Source organism: Sinocyclocheilus anshuiensis, unplaced genomic scaffold (assembly GCF_001515605.1).
Source record: "Sinocyclocheilus anshuiensis isolate Anshui unplaced genomic scaffold, SAMN03320099.WGS_v1.1 scaffold1389, whole genome shotgun sequence".
Lineage (NCBI taxonomy): Eukaryota > Metazoa > Chordata > Actinopteri > Cypriniformes > Cyprinidae > Sinocyclocheilus > Sinocyclocheilus anshuiensis.
The window spans coordinates 162,162-171,890 of NW_015552672.1; the positions used below are offsets into that span (position 1 = coordinate 162,162).

The 9,729-nt window shown below is 37.3% G+C and overlaps 1 pseudogene; it reads right to left on the bottom strand.

Moving 5' to 3' along the window:
• Positions 1–358: 358 nt before the first annotated feature.
• Positions 359–7,337, bottom strand: LOC107667437 (hydroperoxide isomerase ALOXE3-like; annotated as a pseudogene).
• Between the last annotated feature and the right edge of the window lie 2,392 nt (positions 7,338–9,729).

The following is a 9,729-nucleotide window of genomic DNA, read 5'->3' on the forward strand; positions in this document are numbered from 1 at the left end:
TTTATGCACAGATTTATTTCTACACTTGTCCCATATTCCCCAGACCTTTAATCTTAAAAGTATTAAATTAGTTTCAGTCAAGAGCTTGCTTTTAAATTAAATACGAAACGTGATGGGTGAAGACAACAAAGAAAAAGCAAGGTAAATCTCACTTGTGAACAGACTATTTTTATTGTGCATTATTTCCAATAACGTTGTAATTTAGTCAACTCATGGGAAAAAAGGTATATATAAAATATTTATTAATAAACTTTATCTAAATGAAATATGATTTTATTCTAAACATGTTTTAAGAAATTCCCAGAACTACACATTTTATGTTATTGTCAGGTTTTTAAGGAGCTCTCTTTTAGGTCAATCAGTGAAAAAACAGGTTAAAACCTTCTTTTGGCATAAAGTTATGATTCAATTTGACAGTGAACTCAAATAGTCACACTATTCTCAATGTGGTCTGGAGATAGGCAAGTATAGGGCAACTCCAGCTGGCTGTTCCTGTCTGCGATGTCTTTTGCTATCATTTTCAGCTCTCTCCGGACCTCCTCCACAAGCTTGACGGTTGCACCACTGCTGAAGTACCACTCATTGTAATGGCACAAGGGCACCTAAAGAGGAAGTAATGGCTAGATGAACATCACGTCTGCATCCTAGTCCTACTGAAAATATACAGTGTAAATACTCACACAGCAGTACCCTAGAGATTGTGTTAACACTCACAAAGTCAATGGCAGGCTGTGACAGTAGAGACAGGACACTAAGGACGTGGCAAGAGGAGTTCACGTCCGGAAGGAAGGAGAAAATATCCTCCGACGACACCGAGCCTTTGGTCTGAGAAGGTGGACGTGACATGGCCGCAGGACTGTTCGGTATTCAAAGGTTATAATCCAGTTAAATGTGGAGATTGGTTTAAGAAGGGGTGAGATGTGTTTAGTGAATATGAATTAGTTAGGTGGACATAATATGCTGTTCCTAAGCACCTCTGTCAGTTTATTAATAACTGAACATACCTGAGAGAAGTTCACAGCTGCATGAAGTGCGGAGCAGGAAAAGATCACCATGGTAACAAACTTGCACATTTCGGCTGCGGTCTGAAATGGCTGTGGAACTCCTGGAGAACATGATACGAAGGCAAAGCAAAGATCAATTTATGCATTTTATATCTCTGTGAAGAATAAATTAAGTAGATGAGACATAAATTGTATCAGTCAATGACATGTAGGAAGGTCCACAGTACAGAATCTTTGAAAAAGTTCTTAGAAGCATGATATTCAAATTCATGTTTGTTTCACATGGTTTTGAAATGTAACTTAATTAAATGTAATGACTCTAAAAAATAAAAAAAATAAAAAAAATGGTGTAATCATTAAGTAAAACAAATACATGCGAGTGAAATATTTTCCTTACACCTTAAATGTGTTAAGTGCACATATCTTAATTACCATTTAAAAAAAATAGTTTTTAAAATATATTTTTCAAGGTAGTTTTTTTCAAATTAATTCACAAAAATCATTATGTTTTTGGGTCACACTACAAGATATTTTTAAACCTGAACTAACCATGTCTTGCCATAAACAGGTCAAATTATCAGATTTTTCAGGAATGTTTTCTAAGAAAAAATAGATTATGCCAAACTACTTAACTACTATCTAAACTACGTTCATTTTTATGAGTCCTTTTTTGATATCAGGACAGAATTATGCTGAAAACATCCCAGTTCTTGCATGGCCAGCATACTCACCGGACATGTCACCCATTGAGCATGTTTGGGATGCTCTGGATCAGCGTATACGACAGCGTGTTCAAGTTCCTGCCAATATCCAGCAATTTCGCATAGCCATTGAAGAGGAGTGGACCAACATTCCACAGGCCACAATCAACAACCTGATCAACTCTATGCGAAGGAGATGTGTTGCACTGCGTGAGGCAAATGGTGGTCACACCAGATACTGACTGGTTTTCGGATCCCCCCCGGACCCCCCAATACAGTAAAACTGCACATTTTAGAGTGGCCTTTTATTGTGGCCAGCCTAAGGCACACCTGTGTAATAATCATGCTGTCTAATCAGCATCTTGATATGCCACACCTGTGAGGTGGATGGATTATCTCGGCAAAGAAGTGCTCACTAACACAGATTTAGACAGATTTGTGAACAATATTTGAGAGAAATAGGCCTTTTGTGTACATAGAAAAAGTCTTAGATCTTTGAGTTCAGCTCATGAAAAATTGGGGCAAAAACAAAAGTGTTGCGTTTATAATTTTGTTCAGTGTATGTAGAAGCAAGCTAAAATATTTCTCTTTTTTTACATTTTTTACTTTACTCCCTCCAAAAATGATTAATTCATGAAAATCATTATGTTTTTGGGGAGTTCATGACATGTTACAAACTAAACTAACCTTGCCTTGTCATAAAAAGGTCAAATTATCTGATATTTTAAGAGACGTTTCTTAAGAAATAATAATAAAAGATTATGCCAAATTGCTTAAAAATGTTTACTTCTCAAGAATTTAAGTCTTTTAACAAGGCCTTTTCTTTTCATTATATCAGGATAGGATCAGCCTAACAATCCTGACTTTATGGCCCCCAAAAAATATCCGAAATGATTATTAATTCGAAATTTAAAAACAGGTGTGTTCAAGTTATTGTATGAAGTGCATTTTTTATGTATTTTTTAATAAATTAATAAATATGACAAAAATGGGCATCATGTTATTGACCCTTTTGCATAAGGACAAAATGTGTGACAGTTTTCTTGATCCTATGGGAGTGAGGCTGAGGAATCCCTGCGTGAAGATCTCTCTAATCCAGTTTTGTAGTTCACAGTCGTGCTGGACGTCCTCATCGTTACAGTAATACAAACGAATCCAGCCTGCAGCAAACCTGCATGGCAAACGCAAATCATGTGCTTACTTCAAACCTAAAGACTCTGATTCAGATAATGCTGAATGCTGAAGAAAGTACCTGTGTAGAGCATCCCAGACCCCTAGTGCATCTTGTGCATAATAACAGATAGGTAGTGCATCCAGTCCTCGCACTCTTATGTCATCTGGCACACACATTGAGCTGTAGTGGAGACGTTGCGTTTCGAGCAAGCAGCAGTGGTATTGCCTCCAGACCACAGGCTATTGACTATAGGAAACAGAAACCATATCAAATTAAACTAAATCATGAGGAAAAACTAGATTCTCTCTTTCACTTCCTTCACAGAGTAAACAGACGATATTAAACACACCAACCTTGTCAAAAACGCCTTTTGTGGCCAGAAGAGTGACTCTAGCCTGACTGTTGATCTGAAGAGTGCTCCGGATATGAGGCATCAGCTGAAAAACAAAAGTACGATTTATACGTTAAGCTAAAGAATTCAACCATCCACTCTCATGGCAAACGACTTTAAAGCATCAAAATGATCCAAATCAATGAACCGCAGAAGCCCTAAAAGCAAGTTATTTTTTATTGTAGTGCATACCAAATAGTCTCTATTGTACACGTGGAAGCCCATTTCCACCACAAATTAAAAAAGCATGCTCTGATTAGTCATAGTTATGAGATACTAAGTCATAACTATGAGATAAAAAGTAAAAAATATTACATACAGTGTAATAATTATAATTAACATAAAAGCTACATTTATGACATAAAAAGTAACAATTATTAAGTAAAATGTCAAACTTATGACACAAATTGACATTATGACATTAAATTATGAAATTTAAAAGTCAAAATTATGACAAATTGTAATGAGATAAAGCTTAAATTGACAATGTCATAATGACTTTTTATTGCATAATTTCAACTTTGTATGTCAGACTTATGACTTTTTATCTCCTAATTGTTTTTTATGTGGAGGAAATTATGACATAAAAAGCTGACCACACTTTTTAGGTAGTAATAATGGCTTTTTATCCAATAATTTTGACTTTTTTTAAGTCATAATTTTGGCTTAGTATCTCATAATTACAATTTACCAAAGCATGATTTTTTGGGCTTCCATCTTTTCCTTAAATAAGTAAGAAAACCAACCTTGTCCTTAAGGACTGCTTTCACCACAAGAAAACAACAACAACCTAGTGGTCAAAGTCAACACTGCATGGTTCTGTATCTTTGAGCTGAACTTTGTTTCTACCTGGTGAAGAGGATGAATCTCGGGCAGCTGTCTGAGTGTGGCGGTACAGCACACCTCTCCTATAAGATGAGTGCGCAAAAAATGGGAAAGTAGCTGATGGACCTGGAAATCTGAATTACGGACCCACATCTTTGCTAACAACCAATGCAACCAAAACAGGATTCTGTGGACCAGGAGCCAGTTGAAGCTGAAATATTAAGATTTGGTTCTTGATTTTAGCATTCATTTAGTCATTAAAATTCAGTCAAAAGAGATTTTAATACATCTAATCAAAGATGGTGACTATTACAATAAAAAGCGGTTAAAATTTTTTACTTGTGTGGCAATGGGCTTTAGTTCTCCTTGTCGGTTGTAATGCAGCAGGCATAAAGGAGCAGCCAAGTAGGTCTGTTTGTCATTGACAGTATTAGCAGGCAGCTGATCCAGCACTTCATAATCCAGAAGATACACATGTCCTCTCTGTGCAATATACATTACATAGTTACATAGAATGTTCTGTTAAAAATGTCAAAATGGCCTGCAATCCACATTTGCATACTTGTACGCACCTCCATCTCCTGCTCTAATGATGAGTCCTCTGGTAGAAAAGGTCTGACCATCTCTGAAGTGACAGACAGGTTAGGTGGCAGGTTGAGGCACTGATATCCGAAGAATGCATCCTCTTGCCAATGAGCCTGAACATATTCTATGAGAGAATTGTACAGCAAAAAAAAAACCCAAAAAAACTATATATACACACACACACACACACACATATATATATATAAATTTAATTTGTTTTGTTTATTTTGCCAGTGAGCCTGAACATATTCTATGAGAGAATTGTACAGCAAAAAAACCCCCCCAAAAAACTATATATATACACACACACACACACACACACACACACACACACACACATATATATATAAATTTAATTTGTTTTGTTTATTTTAAATTGTAAATTTTTGTTTAGCATACTGGCAATTGTGTTCTCCCTTCCATTGAAAAGGAAGAATGTCTCAAGTTCCTGTAGGCTGCTCCAAGATGTTCTTCTTTCAATGAAACTCTTGATGTAGTGCACATTGTTAACTGGACAAGCAGACAAGCAGAGTGTCTAAAAGACAAGCAGAGTGACAACATTTCATTGTCAAATTCAGTTCATGTGACATAAGAATAAATTAATATCAATCTAGTTTGTAATGAAGCTTTAAGAAAGCTAAACCACTACCGTTGACGGATGTAACTAAAGTTTGGTCCTAGAGCTGTAACACTGGACATGTCGGAAGAATGTCTCAAGTTCCTGTAGGCTGCTCCAAGATTTTCTTCTTTCAATGAAACTCTTGATGTAGTGCACATTGTTAACTGGGCTAAAAGACAAGCAGAGTGACAACATTTCATTGTCAAATTCAGTTCATGTGACATAAGAATAAATTAATATCAATCTAGTTTGTAATGAAGCTTTAAGAAAGCTAAACCACTACCGTTGACGGATGTAACTAAAGTTTGGTCCTAGAGCTGTAACACTGGACATGTCTACACAGTGAGGACCATCTACAACAAATGTGCCCCACCTACAGATAAAAAAACAACATCTTTATTAACTGTGATAAAAAAAGACGGGAGGACAAAAACAATAAACTAATGAGTAAAAAAGGTTTTAGTTGATAAACTGTTGCTTTTGTTGGAGATCCCTCTCCCTGTGATTGGTTAGGATTGCTAATGTTTCCTTCTTTTTCAGACACACTAGAGAAGGGAAACATTAAAAGGCGTTGATATGAAATACAGGAAATAAAAAGGATATTATTACCAAATTAATAAGTGTGAAGGAATGGTGAAAACAGAAACAGCTCACCTTTCGCATTCCGAAACTCGACGTTACCATCTGCTGTCCGGATCCATTTATGACAAGGAAAAACCTCCACCTCAGGATCCTCAGAACTCCGTCTCACATGCACATCCCCACAGTGCCAATCCAGGTCCGGAAAGCCAGGCTGAGCCTCAAGACGGAGTTTCAACAAAACCACTATGCCAACTTCCTCTTTAGACTTGATGACAACTGTATAGGCCTGTCCCAAAAAGAAAAACACCACATTTGCATGTGTACCTGCTAGATGGTGTCACAGTCTAAAAGAATGCTGCCATAGTGAATGACTTAGTTTTTTCTCAGTTATTTAACAGTCATTTGATATATCATATTCTAGGCAGGTTTAGAATGGGTTTAAGTGCCTCAGCAGATACTGTAGTGGCCTGTAGCTGTTAGAGGGCGTATGTTGTTCTTTTATATTTATGCATTAGATGCTTTTATCCAAACCGATTTACAAAAGAGGAACAATATCAATTCATCAAAGAGCCAACAATGTAAAGACATCTATAATGTTACAAAAGATTTCTGCTTCAAATAAATACTGCTCTTTTGAACTGTCTATTCACCAAATAAAAATTGATAAACAAAATGTATCATGGTTTCCACAAAAACATTACGCAGCACAACTGTTTTGAATATTGATCATAATTCATGAGCAGCAAATCAGCATATTACAATGATTTCTGAAGGATCATGTGACACTAAAGACTGAAGTAATGATGCTGGAAATTCAGCTTTGCCATCACAAGAATAAATGACATTTTAAAACATATTAAAATAATAATAAAAAATGTGATTTTAAACTGAAATAATATTTTACATTGTTACTGTTTTTATAAAAAGAATACAGAAAAGAAATCTTAGTTTCTTACAAAACTATTGAACAGTGGTGTACATAATCTAACATAATCAAAATTATTTAATGTTTACTGTGTTATGATATGTTGTGTATTATTTACAACTACTTTCGTATTTGATATTAATGATTTATTAGCTTTTGACACAAATAGGCACAATGTTGTTATTTTTTATGTGGTTCAAAAAAAGAATATATACCTTCATGAAGTAAAAACAAATATTGTGCCTTAATAAAAAGCTCATTTTTAAAACTGTATGGGCTTCTGTTCTTATCACTGCATTTTATTTGTACACTATTAGAACTGTAAAAATTGCTAAATGACTTAATTTCATCTGTGTTCAGAATCATATTATGTCTTCTCAAAATAGGTGATTGTCTTACTGAGCCTGGCAAGAGACAGTGTTCCACTGGAGGGCTCTCACTCAGAGTACTAATCAAAGCGATCCAAACCCTGCTATACGATCATGAGAGCGGAGATGCTGAGGTTTGAATGGTCACATGAAAGCCGTCCATTTCTCAGCCTAGAGTTCCTAAGAATTAAAAGGAGTGGCCTATGAATGAAAATCATATTGTGAGCTGAAAACAGCCAGATCTTAATACACACTCACAAGACTGCTGAAATGAATGCATGGCTACCGTAAAATCTCAAGGGCTCAAGATGACTTCTGTAGTCCATTTTAGCAAAAACACATTTGAAAGGGGCATAGCAAAATAATGTGCAAATGAAGAAGCAAACACAAACAAATTGGAAAGCAGAGGCGGGGGGGCATGAATGAAAAACAATAGGAAAATTATTTTTCTGGAATATTCAAATATTATCAACTGATATTATGTTGAATCCATTGTCTATTAAAGAAAGGTTCATTTAGCAGTGGGTTTGCTATAAGAGATTTGACAATTAATAGCCTACTTCATTAAATTTCCAAAGCACCAGGCAAAGGAGTTCTGTGTTCATGCAGGTGCATGCATCAAAAACCCCAGTGTGTATCATAATATTTAATATTTATAATCTAGTACTATATATGCTGCATAAAAAAATTTAAAAATATATATCGTTTCTTTATATTCCACGTTTTCGTATTTTTCTCCTTTCTTTTTTTAACCCCTAATTGTGACCTTTAGAATATGGTAACACTCTTATGGTCGTTATTTGCAAATGTTTGCATATAGAAGTGACAAAAAACGACATTCCACATTTGAATTGTAAATCATTTGCCAAAATACACAACTGCTTTCCATCTAAAAACTAAAGCAACATCAGAATGATATAATCTACCCATTTTCTATGTGTTTACATTTTAAACATTATTTGAAATCACCGACTTAATGCACGTAATAGCTAGACGTAAACAACAGAAAACAAGACCTCATTGGATGATTAAAGTTTAGTGCATCTTCTCATCGGTGTATTATTTTACAAACTATATCTGGTCGCGGTAACATGACACGATCAGTCCAAAAAAAACACGATAGACAATGAAAGTACACGTACAAGTGCATTAACTTACCTTCTCACTATTTTCACAGTCGAGTGCACAGTTTTGGCACTCAGTTTATCACTTTATCTCACCGCAGCCAATCGGTGAGTTGGCTAGTCGCGCTCTCTTCCGGATGTCTCTGTTGTCAATGGTTACTAGGGGTGGGAATCACCAGAGGCCTCACGATACGATATTATCACGATACTTGTGTCACGATACAATATTATTGCGATTTTAAATATATTGCGATATTCTGCGATATATTGCAATTTATTACCTTTTTCCAACTCCAAATTATGTCCCCAAAGGAAAACTTTGACAACATCTGTTTTAACTAAAAAGAAACATTTTTCAGTTTGTTTATATAACTTCAGTTTTATTGTTGCAGTGCAAAATGGGATTGTCAAGCAGACAAACTGACCAACACTTTCATGAAAATCTGTCATAAATGTTGTATGCACCTGGCAAACTCAACTATTTGTATTACAGTCTAATCTAGTCCACCTTAATTAAATGTAAACAGGTATGCACTGCTGTGCTACTACAGGTATTCTGAACAATGCAACTTGAAATTGTACTAAAAAGTTGTGCAGACCCTTCAGCAATTGGGGCATTTGAAAGTAAATTACTGTTAAATTTAAATTAAATTAAATAAAACATGTAGTCGTTAAAGATCGATTGGCCCGCCGAGAAGCAGGCCGAGTCGCAGCGAAGCAAGTTGGATGAAAGCTTCCTGCGCGCGAGGCCGCCACCTCCATGCCGGAGCCTGCCATTTTCCCCCGACCTTCACACTGAGGTGTCGAGGTCGTGGGCCAGGCCTTTTTCGGCCCGTCTCTTCATCCCTGCCTCAGATTATTATGGTAATGTGGCAGGGCTGACTGAGCGTGGCTATAAGGCGATGCCCCAGGTTGAACAGACGCTAGCTAGCTATCTGTCCCCAGGCATGGCATCGTCCTTAAAGGCTCCGGCACTGCCCTCTAAGCCGCTGCGTACAACATCAGCGCTGGTGGGCAAGGGGTACATGGCAGCGGGTCAGGCCGGTGCGTGTCTGCACACGATGTCGGTGTTACAGGCGTACCAGGCCGACCTGCTTAAAGAGCTGGATGAGGGCGAGGAGCTTAACTCTGATAACATCGCTCTGTGGTTGACCCTGTCTGATATGAAGGATAAAGACAGGGTCTTCCTCCTCGACGCCTCGCTTGCGCCTTTTGGCCTGTTCGGCGACGCTGTCAATTCCGTCGTCAACAGGGACCAGGAGGCTCGTAAACAGGCGGCGGCGTTTCAGCGGTTCCTCCGAGGGCTGCTGGGCGGGAGCAGTCCCCACCGCGTACCAGCTCCTCACATAGGGAGACGCAAAAACAGAGCGTTGCCTTCCGTGTTCCCCTGCGTTGGTACCGGAGGCAGAAGCAGCGCTCTGGGTTGGGGGC